Source organism: Larus michahellis, chromosome Z, assembly GCF_964199755.1.
Source record: "Larus michahellis chromosome Z, bLarMic1.1, whole genome shotgun sequence".
Lineage (NCBI taxonomy): Eukaryota > Metazoa > Chordata > Aves > Charadriiformes > Laridae > Larus > Larus michahellis.
In genome coordinates, this window is record NC_133930.1 from 10,938,490 (window position 1) to 10,951,747 (window position 13,258).

General features: G+C 54.3%; 1 protein-coding gene across 5 annotated transcripts in view; it reads left to right on the forward strand.

The window, feature by feature from the left end:
• Positions 1–507: 507 nt before the first annotated feature.
• CNTFR (ciliary neurotrophic factor receptor) overlaps positions 508–13,258 on the forward strand; it is a 213,936-nt gene continuing 201,185 nt past the window's right edge. For 2 of the 5 annotated variants that reach the window (XM_074570606.1, XM_074570608.1), the window contains exon 1: positions 533–704. The gene's annotated coding sequence lies outside the window, so the exon portion shown is untranslated. Of the gene's footprint in view, positions 705–13,258 lie in introns of all 5 variants that reach the window. The other 3 variants (XM_074570605.1, XM_074570610.1, XM_074570609.1) reach the window with 3 other exon arrangements.

The window sequence follows — 13,258 nt, forward strand, 5'->3', positions numbered from 1 at the left end:
TCACAAGTGGGGTGTGTGCGAGGGTGTGCACGGAAATGTTGGTGTAGTGCCTTCATTTGGGTCTGCATCTCTTGATTTGGGGGAGTGTGTGTGTGGGGGGGAGTGTCTGGAGGGAGCACAGTGTGTGTGACCCCACGGGTGCAGGGCACGCGTGAGTGTGCATGTGCGCGCAGGGGGGCCGTGAGCGTGCCGCCTTCACTGGGGTCTGCACCTCGGGGGGGGGAAGTGGGGAAGGGGGGGTGACTGGCGGCGTGCCCCCTACCCCGTGCACGCCGGGGCTGTGCGGTGCACGGCGTGGGTGCTTCCACGAGTGTGCTCCGCCGTGTGCATTTGCACGGGTGGATGCCTGTGTGCGGCACCCCCCCTCCCGCTCAGCATCCGCGGGGAGGGGTGTGTGTGTGTGGGGGGGAGAGCCTGCGTGTGCAAGGGTGTGTGTGGGGGTGGGGGGTGTGTGTGTTGTGTGTGCGTGTGCGTGTGTGCGGGGCGGGTGCGCGCCGCGGCGGGGCCGGGAGCGCGTCCCCGGCGCTGTGCCGGGGGGTGCGGGCTGAGCTCATCGCTGGCTCCCCGGCGCTCCTTACCAGTGGCTTCTGCGGTCACATGGGTTATGTGCTGGAGTTTAAAAGAGCTTATAGCCCCCGAGCCGGTGCAGAAGCAGCCGGTGGTTGCATGGGGTAGCGCCGGGAGCGGCAGCGAGGAGGGGCGCCGTGAGTACCGGGGACGGAGGGCGGTGCGGGGTGTCGTCCCCCCACCCCAAGCACAGCCGCGGGACGGAGGAGGCGGGGGGTCAGCGGAGGCGAGCCCCGGTGCCCGCCGCCGCCTTTTTGGGAGGCGAAAAGGAGGGGGGGTGGTGGTGGGGGTGCGGGGGGGGGAAAGGCTTGTTTCCACCCCCACACACACCCCGCCGCCGCGCACCTTTCCCCACCGCGCCCACGCATGTCCGCGCCCCCCCCACCCCCCCCACCCCCGCCAACCCCCACTCCCCCATCCCACCGCCGGGGCAGGGGGGAAGCCCACGAAGAAACAATTTGGGCAACTTACTTTCCCTGCTCTGCCGTGTGTGTCCGGCCGGGCGTTCCCGGCCGGGGGAGGGATGCGGGGTGGGTGGGGAGGTACCAGCACACCGCCACCATCACCACCACCACCCCCCCCGCGACCCCGGGCGGCACGGCGGGCACGGCGGGGAGGATATCGCGGCCGCTGGGAAGGGCATCAGGTTGAAGGCTGGGAGAGGGATGAGCCCTCCTCGCCCGCTGCGCCGCTCCGGCGGGGCCGGAGCCGAGGTTGCCGGGTGGCTCTTTGTAAACCGGAGCCCGTGGATTTCCTGGGCGGGAGAGCAGACTTTTTTCTTTGGTTCTCCCAAGGCGCAACCTGCCCTTTCCTCTGCTGTGGCAGCGCAGATTTTTTATTATTATTATTATTATTATTACTATTGGGGGTGGGGGGGCGATTTTATAAGAAAAGTGTCTGCTTGGTCCTTCTGTGGAACTGCTCTCCCTGGGCTAGGCAGTTCATCCCGAGCGCGAGTCCGAGGGCGGCTTTCCAGAATTGCATAATACACACCGATCCCTTTGCTGCACAAACTCCCTGACATTTCCAGATCTTGGTGACTTCCCCCACTGCAATCTTAAAACTGGATTGGGACTCCAACCAGCGCGTTGAGCTAATTTGTGCTGCCTTTGCTGGGGACAGAACCTGGTCTGCATGTTTCGGCTTCCCTGGCTCCTCCAGCAGTTCTTTCTTAATCCACTAAACTTTTTTTTGGTATAAAGATTGGCATCTCTCCTTCTCTCTCTTAGAAAGCTCCTTTCTTCCCTACCCCTTGCTTATAGATACATGCGTAGGGTCTGTACAGGTTGTAGAAAGGGGATTGCCTGCAAAGCTGTTTGATTTCTTTTTCACGTCTCTTTGTGTTTCGATTTGTGGGATAGTCCAGGAGGTCTTTTCCTCAGATTGCTTTTTGCTCAGGAACTTGCTGACTTCTGCAGGGATTTTGCTAATTTGACTCTGCCCGTGTCCACTCTCCGTGTACGCGTCTTGTTTACCTCTGCGAGGGACGGGACCTGCACACGCCAATGCCGGTCCTGCCGGCCGTGTGTGCAGGCAGCGAGGCAGGGACACCGGGCTGCTTCCTGCGAAATGTGCAAATATGTGGGAGCAGCCGATCTTACTCCCTGCCCTGGCCACTCCATGAGGAGACAAATCTTTGCCGTGATGGCTGGGGATGTGCAGGGGATGCTCGTGTCCCACCAGGCATCTTGCTGGGACCAGGTCCTTGGCCCAGAGCTCACTGGGGAGGGCGGACTTTTCCGAGACGGGCTGTGCTTTGGAAATGAGAGCCCCGTGCCTGGCAGGCTTCTTTGCAACAGCGCTTTAGGATAACTTCATCAGAGCCTGTTGTCAGAACAGGCCAAGCCACGATCTGACGATCGTGCATTATCTTTGGTCTGACTTACCCTGGGAGGATCTGATCCTGCCAAGGTGCTGCATCCTCATCCCCATGGAAGGTGCTCAGCACCTCCTGGACTTGGAAAAGAAGCAGCTCTGGTACCTCTCGGAGCTGCAAATCTCTTGATGCACATACACGTACAAATAACTGTGCAGCCCAAGGCTTTCGGAGACGTGGCTGACTCTCCGAAGCTGGCAGCAGGAGTTTTGTGGGTGTGAGCCCCGGCTCCTGGCCACTCTCAATTAATTCCCCAGGAAGCTGGAGGAATGCATCCTGCTCCAGCTCAGGCTGGGGCTGGGTATGCGTCTGGGGAGCCTGTCTCTCGGCTCTGTCGTTTATTATCGCTGCCGCTGCCATTACGCCTGACAAATGGGAGTTGCTGAGTAATGTGCTGTTTGTGTGTAAATATCCGAGTACTCGCAGCTGAGCTCACTCCTGTGACTTTGCAGGAAGCTGTCTCAGCACCTTTCCCCCCGTGAAGACCTGGGAGAGCAAAAGCATCCTTCTGCGGGGACCTTCCCACCTCTCCCAGAAGGATTTAGCCTTCTCTCTCCACCGCTTTCCTGCAAGCGTGAAGCCTCCATCCTCTCGGGTTAATGCGGAGGCCCTGCTGCTTTCCTCAGTGTGAGTCGGGGGCGGGGGGGAAAGGGCTGTGTCTGTGTATGTGTGCGTATGTGTGTGTGCACACCTTCTTAGCCACCCAGGCACGGCTGCTCCCAAGGGTGCTTGTCCTCGGCAGAAAGAGTTTTGGGGACTTTGTGTGTTTTGAAAGAGACAAAGTCATGCAGAACTAGGAAAGGAGTTTTATTTTGGGTTGTTGGTTATGTTTGGTTTTTTTTACCTACCTACTCAGTTCCCCTTAATTTCATCCCATCACTGCTGAAGATGCTAAATTATTCCTTCCCATATCGTTTTCATCCCATTTGCAGATTAGCATCCGACTGCTTCTGTCAGTACTCGTTCAGCCCAGCTAGACTGATCACAGCTCTTTTAATCTCCCCTTGTAAATCAATCCCTTCTGCCTCCTGATCATTTTTGTCGCTCATTTTTCTGAAATCCCTCCAATTTGTCCATTTTGTGTAGGTGACGTATGCCTGGCCCTAAACATGATGTATACCAGGCATGGCAGCGTGAGGGAAGGACACCTCCTCCACTCCCACCCCGCTGGGGCTTGTGATGCTTTGTCAGCACTGAACTGAGTTACTTCCCCATTATTCTAAGCTATAGTCCCTGCTCGGTGTTGCAGAAGAAAGCAGCATACCCAGGTCAGTGCCCTGGGGAGAATTCCTCCAAATTTTGGCGATGAGGTGCTGAGGTTTGTTTGCATGCTGAGGGAAGGGACCGGTGCTCTAGGTGCTGCCTGTGGGGTGCCTGTCCCCACAAGAGCTCACAGTTGAATGAGAAGGGATGAGCCAAATAAGAGAGGGCAAGGTGCATCGGGGCTGCTGGACAGATGGGGAAACTGAGGCACATGCACGGGCTCAGCGCATCTTTCCTGAGCTCCTGTCCAGCACACGCCGCTTGTTTAGGTGCGTGGGGTCTGGTCCCAGTTGCACCCATTAGTATTGCAGCCAGCGTGGGCAGTCTCCCAGGAGATACTGGGTCTTGTCGCTTGGTCAGAGCAGGCTGGCAGGTGGGGATCCTGGGTTCTGGGATGGTTTTTGTGTGTTGCTTCTTGTGCTGACGACCAGAGCTCAATGCCACAGGTGCTCTCCTGGGGAAGAAGCAGGGGCTTTGCGCAAAGGCAGTGGTGTCTTGCATTCACGCACTTTGAAGTTCTGTCACCCCCAAACCCTGAGCTCCTCGCACCGAGCGTTCACATTAGCTGGAAGGACTGTGCCATTCCAGGGACCATCTATTTTTAGGAGGAGTTGTATTCTGGACAGTGTCCACTGCAGATGCTCTGCCTCCTCCTCTTGGCCCCTCGCCAGGGACACCGCTCGGGCTATCTGCCGGTGGGGCAGATCTTGCTGAGGCTCTGCGGGGACCGGAACGGAGGTGGCGCCGTGCCGGCCACGGGGACACTTGGGGGGCTATCGCTGCCCCGGGGGTGGCTCGGGAGGGCCAGTGAGCTCGCGTTGCCCTTCACCTGAAGTGTTGGAGATGGCATTTAATGGTGCTGTGGGTACCAGCAGGACTCGTTGCCGGCTTTACCGTGGGATCAGCCAGGGCAGTGCCTGGGCCCGGTGGTACCGGTGCCGGTGCCCGGTGCCGGTCCGTTCGCCGGGATGACACTAGGGGGCACGAGATCTGCTGGAATCCCTTTGTCGGGGATGGGGAAGAAGGATGCAAAGCCGCTCTTGACCCTCCAAGCACCTACACCGTCCCCCTACCAGCAGATTTTGTAGGAATCGGAGCGTTAAAACCCCGAGGGCTGCCCCCCGGTAACTCGTCCTGCGGCGAGGGCAGGACGCGGCTCTCCGGCCGACGCTCCGCTGGATCCCTGCGTCCGCAGCCGTGGGAGCAGCAGGAATAAGGGTGGGAGCGCTCATCTGGCAACAGCTCTGAAGCGAGGGGGAGATGGATGCAGCCAGAGTGCCAGGGAGTCTCCGGGGAATTTGGGAAATCCAGGAAAACACCTCGCATGGTTTTAATGCCTCTCCGGAGGCATTGTCCGGAGCAGGGATTAAGCTAGATTTGGGGTTGGCTTTCAAGATGAAGCGTGTTATGGTTTCATTTTCTGATGGATGTTAAGTTCATGCATGATGTCTCCTCAGGGTCATGTTTTCCCAAAGCAGCAGAAACTTTAGAGAGTCTGATTTAATGAATGGTTCTGATCGATCTGAAACATGGTGTGTGTGTATATATATATAATGCATATGTGTTCATGTATATATCTGGGTAGGGTGCAAAGAATGTGCTTTTGAAGGTATGTTTATGCATTTCTGCATACATTCAGCTGTAATATTGTCTTCTGTCCTTAAAATCTATTATTCCAGCTGTGAATGCATATATGTATATTAAAACACTGTGTACTGGAGTCTCTCTCTCTTGTTATAACAAACCTCGTGAAAAGCAAATAAAGAGACATTGTTCTCATAGGAGGCTTGGACGGACTCAATATTTATCTTCTATGAATTTTGATAGTTTTTGTTCAGCATGTTTGCAGTTATGATGGTGTGGTGTTTTTTGACTATCTACTTTAAATTTTGCGCTAGTGGGAAACTGAAAACATTCAGATCATTTCAGTTTATTCATTACTTAATGAAAACAGGAATCGGGCTTCTGGATTGAAATGTTGATGCTTGATAGCATTCTGGCATATTAATTTCTAAATGGTTAGGTTTTTTTAATGCCTTCTGTCACCAGATACCAGACTCCTTTGCTGGAGAACCGTTTCTCTTGCAAGCCCCCAGGCAATATTTTTAGTAGGACACTGATGCATCACAAATACTCCCTTTCTCCTAGAAAAGGCTTTGCTGACTGTTGTTGAAAGTAGCACCAGGATGGCTGGAAATGAGAGATCAGAGGAGGACGATGCTGCTGCGTCAGTGCGGTTGCTTTGTGCCTTTGATGGAGGTTTTGTGTCCGGCCGTGCGGGTGCATGCCTGTGTGGATGCAAGGGCACTTCCCCAGCTGGTTTCTGAGCCAGGGCTGAGGACCAGGGCTTTATTTATTTTGAAATGCCTTGTGAAGTGGAAGGAGGTCCGTGAAGAAGTGCCGAGTCTACTTTTAAGTCAATTAGGGATTGTGTCCGAAGGCGTGACGTGGTTTGAAGAGGAGAGGGTGATTTGTCTGAAGGTGTTACCTAATTAGAGGGTATAGTCAGGGCTCTAATTAGCCGTGACACCCTAAAGATGTCATCGAAGCCCTCTTGAGGCACCGCTGCTCCGGCGGCGTGGCTCTGAGCTGTCTGGGCAGCCTGGCCATGCACGGCCAGGACTGCCGCCCTCCGTCTGGGAGGCAGCCCGGATGCCGGAGCTGGAAAAAAGCTGTTTTCCTTCAGGTGACTTGCAATGCCCTCTGGGGCTGCTGCCAGCACCGAGTGATGTTTCATAAAGTCGCAGAATGAAAGGCAAGCTGCAGCAGATGGAAAAATTAATACTGGTGCCCATTATGTGGGAAATCTCTCTCTTTTTCCCAGGGGGGATCGCTTTCTGCTGCTCCCCGCTCAGGGGAGGCTGGAGGAGGAAGGCAGTAAGTGTTTGCCATAAACGGTGCTGTACTTTAGTCATGGCTGTGTTTGCAGCAGCTGGTGGAGGGATCGTGACCCCTCTCTTAATGTTGCCTTAGGAAGGGGCATGGGATCAACTGAAATCCAGCTTGCCCAGACCTGGTTGCATTGAAATACTATGCAACACACACTGTGAGGGGGGAACTGGTAGGAGAAACAGCACAAGAAATGCTGGGAGAGGCTGATGGGCGGGCTTTGCCCCCGGGACTGGAAGCGACTCACAGCCAGGACCTCCGCTGGCCCAAACCTAGGTGGTTGGTCCCTTTCTGAGTGGAGGGACTGGGGGTTAGTCTGGGGCTGCTCTCACTCCTTGCTTTTATCCGTCGAGTCAATTGGTATTTACTGCATCAGTTCGCTCCGCCCCTTGAGGAGAGGACAGTATGAGTTGCCGATTCCCACTAGTGATGCTAAAGGCCAGCTGGAGCCAGGTGGAGCCAAGGAGTTGCCCAGTGGATGAGCGTGGAGAGCAGGGCCCGTTGTCATTCTCAGCATGGGTGAGCGAAAGCATCCTCTCCCCCATCACAGCTGAGGTCCCCACCACTGTCAGAGCCCTCTGAATTGCCAGGAGGGTTTGAGTCTGCTCCCTCAGCACCCAAGTGCTCCCTGAGGGTGGTGCTCACCTCTGGGGGTAGCAGTGGCTGGCTCAGACCTCCTTGGGAGGAAAGAGCTACTGTTATTCCTGTTTTGATGGGAAGAAAAGGAGATCCTTGGGGCAAGGCGGGGTCAGCTGCAGATTTCACCAGTGCTGTGAGCAGCCCCGCTCTGCACAGGGACTAGTGGCCAGCTTTGCTTTTGTAGGCAGGATCACAGGCCCCCTAAAGCACACAACCAGGCACATCTCTGTGCTAGCAATTACAGAGGGATGTGCCTGCTTTTAATTATGTAGGTGTTAAACCAATGAATGAATTTTGTTCACAAAGTTGCAGCCTGGTATGTTCTGACTTCTAGTGGTCTCTGGTGGTTTTCTGGTGCACGGGTGAGAATAGTTTGGAGACTGGACATAGTAACTTGTAGGACCATGGATCTGCAGGGCTGATCCACCTGGCTATCCCTACTCCATGCTATTGCCATGGCTTCCAAGTGCTGCGGGGGAGAACCGCTTTGCATTTTATGTTACCGTGGTGCCATTTTATAGGTGAGGGACGGGGAGGTAGAGAAGGTAGCTGCTTTTTGACTGCTGCATCTTCTTTTCTCCAGAAATAGCTTCATTTTGGGGTGACCACCAAGGCATCTTATTGCTACATGCTTTGCAAATGCCCAACAGCACAGCTAGGGATGAGCCAGGCTGATCCCTGCCCAAATCCCGTGCAGGCACAGCAGCTATTGCAAACTGCACGGGATCATCTGTGAGAGGTGTAAAGTTCCCTTTGCTGGAGCTTTTCAAGCTGACCAACGCGGAAGGAGGGATCCGCTGCTGCCAGCGTGCTCGGAGAAGGCAGGCTGGGCTGGGTTCCTTGGGGTCGGGCATGAGCATTCACTTGTGAAATTAAAGAATATTATGTACCATAAAACAAGCTTGTGTCTGCTTGGAATACAGGTACACACTCTGCACCATGGTCCTTCTGTCCACGGCCTAAAAAATGCTGGTGATAATGAGGACACGTCCTCTCCTGTGGTTAGAGCGTGGCTCTCGGATGCAAAGGGCAGGCAGCCTGTGCCAGACTTTGCCAATGTGCGATTTACCCTCCTCTGTGCATCTGAACTAAGGGCTTGAAAAATAAAATACGGTAAAAATGAGAGAACAAAATGCTGCTGCTGCTCTGACATTCAATCAAAAAAAGCTCTCTCCAGTTCTCCGGGCTTCTCATTTAGCAAGGAGTTCTAAAAATAACAGGGTTACAGCAGAGGTGCACCCACAAATAAAGATGAGTTTGGGGAGGGGACAGTTTTTGAGGCACCCGGCCGCTGTGTTTCACAGCTCTCCCGCCATTCGGAGCGGTTTCCTCTCTCCCCATCCCAAACCCCGGACATGTGCGGGGCGGCCGGTTCCCCACACGTGTTGCACAGACACGTTTCCGCGCTGGCTCTTTGTGCCTGCCCACCTATTCGCAGCTGGGGGAGCTGAAGCTGCTCTTTCTTGTGATTCATAAAAAAAAAAAAAAAAAAAAAAAAAAAGAAGTCTGTCTCTGGATGGAGTTGTCTGTGCTTTTATTGACCTGGTTCCGGGAACGACAGAGGCTTTTCCGTCTCCTGGATGCGTGATTTCTGCAAGGGCTCTGGAGCAGGGGCCGGCCCTTGCTGCTGGTGTGTTTCCAGTCCTCCTAACGTGATTAGTTTGACAGGCCCATTGGGTATGTTGGCGAGTCTAGTTTTTATTTCGTGCATGAAAGTAAGTACTGTGATGGGGCACAGAGCACCAGCTAACGCTGAAATCTACGCAGGAGGGAGCATAGTGGCTGAACAGTATTGCTTTTTTTGCCATTGCCACAGTTGTGCTATGCCACTTGGCAGAAACCCTTGCCCTTTTGATGGGATATTTCCGTACATCCTAGTTCCCAGAACATTTTGGGGGCTCTGCCTTTGGGGCTGCATAGGTTGGGGTTTTTTTGCCTGGAGAATGTGCAGTTTGGGCTCTGTGAAACTCAAGTGTTGCAGGACATCCTCGGTGTGTGCCTGGGGGCTCCCAATGAAGGCATCCGTCTTCTAGACGCTCAGCAAGCTGCCGTCAACCATTTCTTATCCATGCACCTTGCAATGCTGGGCTCCGGTTTGGTGTGCCTTGCCTGCTCCCAGCAATGCTGACACTCACCCAAGTTCTTGGGGCTTCTTTAGATGGGATGAGGACTGGGAGAGGGATCATCAATGTTCTGTATCCCAACTCTGCACGGTGCTTTTTGCTGTACAGACTCATCTGCTGCCCCCCAGGCCTTTTTGCTTTGGATCAGCAACTTCAGGTTCACCCTAGTTTTCTCCTTTGCGAAGCAAGGATGAAGAGTAACTTCTTCAACAGCCACGGTGGATCCTTGCCTTCAAGGACATGCAGTATATCTGCTTCCCAGTTTTGGCACATCTTTACCTGCAGTCAGGCCAGCAAGGTTGTTTTTTCCAAGCAGGGCTGCCTTATGCAGAGGAGAGAGCCAGTTGTGCACTGATGGGATTGCCGTCTCCCCAGCGCTGGCAAAGGGAGGGAGAAGATGATGTGACTCACCCAGTTTGGAGCAGTGGCAGAGGAAGTGGGTTGATGATTTTGACTTCCCCTCTCCCAAGAAGGAACTGGGATGGTCTGACCTGTGTTTGAGCCTAGGACCCAAACAGGAGGTTTGGTTTGGTTTGGCTTCTTGCACATCTGCATTCAGGCTTGGAGGGTTCCCCAAGGCTGCTTGCTGTACTACCAGGGTCAGCCTTTAACCTTGCCACAACCTGGGGTTGCAGGGAAGCATCACTGCCCACAAAGAGGGGAAACTGAAACCTGGAGTGGCTTTGGGATTTCCTTGAGGTCCCAGAGGCAGAGCTGGTGGCAGAAAACCAGATTTCTGGAGTTGCTGACAGCTCATGCCAGCTGCAGGACACATTAGTAAATATTCTGCGTAGACCAAAGCAGGGCATCCGGCTCTGCGTAGCGCTGTGTGCTTATCTGTCTGTCGGTCTCTAGTTCTTCTGGCAGCTGAACCCCTAAGATGACATTTAAAGGCTTTACATTTATTCTCTCTTGCCAGTTCCAGACCAAATTTGCTGAGTTGTCAAGCTGAAGATACTTTTCTCCTAAGTGCTGGCCCTGCAACAGCGCACCCTGCTCCATTGCTGCCCTGGAGGAGTCCTCCTGCCTCTGCTGTCACTGGCAGTAATGGGTGGGGGCTGCGGCAACAGCTCAGCTGGTGGAAGCGTGAAGAGAAACAGATTTCAGCTTCCTTTTTCCCTGTTGCTCAGGCCATGCTGGAATCAGCTGGCGGCGGGTGTTGAAAAACAGCAGGCAGAGGCAGGGCTTGCACTGGAAAAGAGGTGCTGGGATGGAGAGGGAAACGGTAGGGACTTGCGTGCGATCCCTTCCTCCTCCTTAAGCCTGCCTCTGACCTAGGTCTTAGTGGGGAGCGTGCGTGCAATGAGCTGGTGGGTTCTCAGCAGAGTCCCAGCAGGCTGGGTGTCTGCCTTGAGACAGCCAAGGAGGAGTGACGCTAATCAGTGGCTTGCCTGCTGGATTTCAGCAAGGATGGTGAGCACTTGTCCGTGTGTGGTGAGTAAGTTTCTCTCTTGTCCCCAGAGGCTGTCACTCTAATGCTTTGCCATGCTCTGCTGGCAGGGAGCGGCACCAGAGGATGCCTCTGTTGATGCTGTCTGCCTCGGGGACAAGCACAGACACGTGTCTCCAGCTGGAAGCCAGCTTGGGGAAAGGAGAAACCTCCCCAGAACATGCATTTGCAAGCTCTGGTGTGTCGTAGTCCCTCCCAGGAAGTCGCAACCTTCTGCCACCATGAGAGCTGGGACGAGAGGTCTCTGGGCTCAGTGCCCATTTCCCAGTACAAGAAGGGGAAGGTGCCACCTCTGCCCTGGAGCGGCTGGTGCAGAGAGCCAGGGCCTTCCCTTGGTCCCAGCACCAGCAGCCAGCTTCATCTTTGGTCCTCATGGCATTTTTGAGGGTTTTCTGGCATATATTTTTTAAATCCATCCCTTCTTCTTGTGCAAGCTTTCTCCCTGATCTGGCCCAATGATAAAGTCAATCCCAAGACAGATGTATTTTACTGGGTTTTGCCAGGCTCTCACCTCCCACATTACCCTCACCGGACCCTGCACAGTGTCTGTCGGGAGCTGCCTGAGCAGCATTTTCCAGGAGAGATGGCAGTTCGGAGGATACCACATAACTCAGTAGGGTGATGCCAGTTTAACCCAGCTAATGTCCCTCTTGCAGCCCTGGCACTCACCGCTGTGTCTGTGGAGGACACCAAGCTGCTGCTCGACAGTAGAGCCACGAACTGACCTGCATCTTGGCTTTTAAGGGCAGAGTCAGCACATGTGGATGGAGCGAGGCTGTGACACAAGCAATTACAGTGTTGGCTTCAACGACCAGAAGCCCGATGTTGCTCCTGTCACCCGGGCTAGGAGATGGAGAAATTTAATTATCATTCTAACTTCTTCCAGAAGTGACTCAGATGCCTCAGCAACAGACAGCTTTCTAAAACTGAAAGGAAGGGAGAAAAACAAAGGACCTCTCCTTTTGCTGAGTCCTGGCCAGTTAACCCTTTCAGCTGTACCATGCCCAGATGGTGTGACCGGGTTCTCTGGGGCTTGGGATCATCCTTCTGAAGACACCCTTAGACATGGCCATGTCCACAGAGCAGCCGGGCAAGACCTCCTCCCTTCGGTGGAGGGGGGATCCGCCCCAGAGAGAGCCTCTGCCTTGGTAGGACTCGGTTTCAAAGCCCTGCCTGCTCACTGTCCCCCCACTATTGCTGCTATGGACATTAATTTTTCCCAGATTTCTGCTTCCCTTTGAATATCTCTGCTATGGATCATTTTCCTTGCATGTGTTAGCTGGTATTTTCCCAAAACTGAATCTTGTGCTATTTCCTGCCTGTCCTTCTATGATTTCTCTTTCTCCCTCTTCTGTTATGCCTAAACCCACCTTGGTCTCTGTTTCTGCTCCCTTTGGAGGAGACTGTTTGCCCCCTTTTATTCTTAAAGTCTGCAAGCAGGGAGGAATCGGCTGTTTAAAAGGCAAGAAAACCTGCCCACCTGTGTCTTGCTTAGCACTTCCCCATCTGGAGGAAAGGGACTCCAGCCCTATGACAGCCAGGGTGGGAGGATAGATCAGGAGTTTTGGGAGTGGGGAGAGCTGTGTAGGAAGGGAAGGGCTGCAGCAGGGCAGGCTGCTGGGGCTGGCAGGAGTTTGCAAGGGCTGCGGGGTGAAGGTCCTGGCTGCAGCGGTGGCCAGAGGTAAGCTGGGAGCTCCTCTCCTGGGGGGTCTGAAGGACCGAGGGGCTGTGAAGGGCGTAAGGGTGAGGCTACGAGGCCGGGCTGGGTAAGAGGGGTGTAGTCTTTGTGGTGTTGTGGCTGGGATTTCGTGTTGGGGAGCACAAAAAGTAGTCAGCTTGCCCTTTCGCAGTGTTTTCCTACAGTTCTCTGTAGCTTCCCCAGGGGCTTGAAGCTACCCCTGTGCAATCTATTCCTGTGTCTGTGTGTGCTGCGCAAGCTGAGGCTGTACAGGCAGTGTGTGATAACTCTTTTTGTGGCTCCTTGTTTAGGTGTTGCCTCCTTAATTGCTAGTTGTAGTCTTTATCTCTTCCAGCTGCTGCTCTTGTTGTTTGTCTCCCCTGAAGGAGCGGGGAATAGCAGCAAGTGGGACAGGATTACTGCAGGCCCCCTGGTGCCCCGCTGTGTGCCCCGAGCTGGGGATGGAGCATCCCGGGTGTTGGGTCCTCTTGCTTTGCCCCAGTTCTCCTGCAGCTGGCTGTGCCGTGACACCTCCAAAGGGGGTGGGCAGCCTTGTGTGCAGGAGGAGGCAGAAACGGGGGTTTCCGAGAGGATGCAGTGGAAGGGGGGGCTTTTCCTATCTCAAGCAATGAGCCCCTTTGTGCACCCTTTTTTTTTTTTTTTTTCTTTTTTTCCCCCCCAGACCTTGCCTTCCTTGTACCCTTCGTGAAAACAGCAGGGCAACACTGCTTTTCCCAAAGCCCGGTGCGAGGGGACCACCACCTCATGCCACA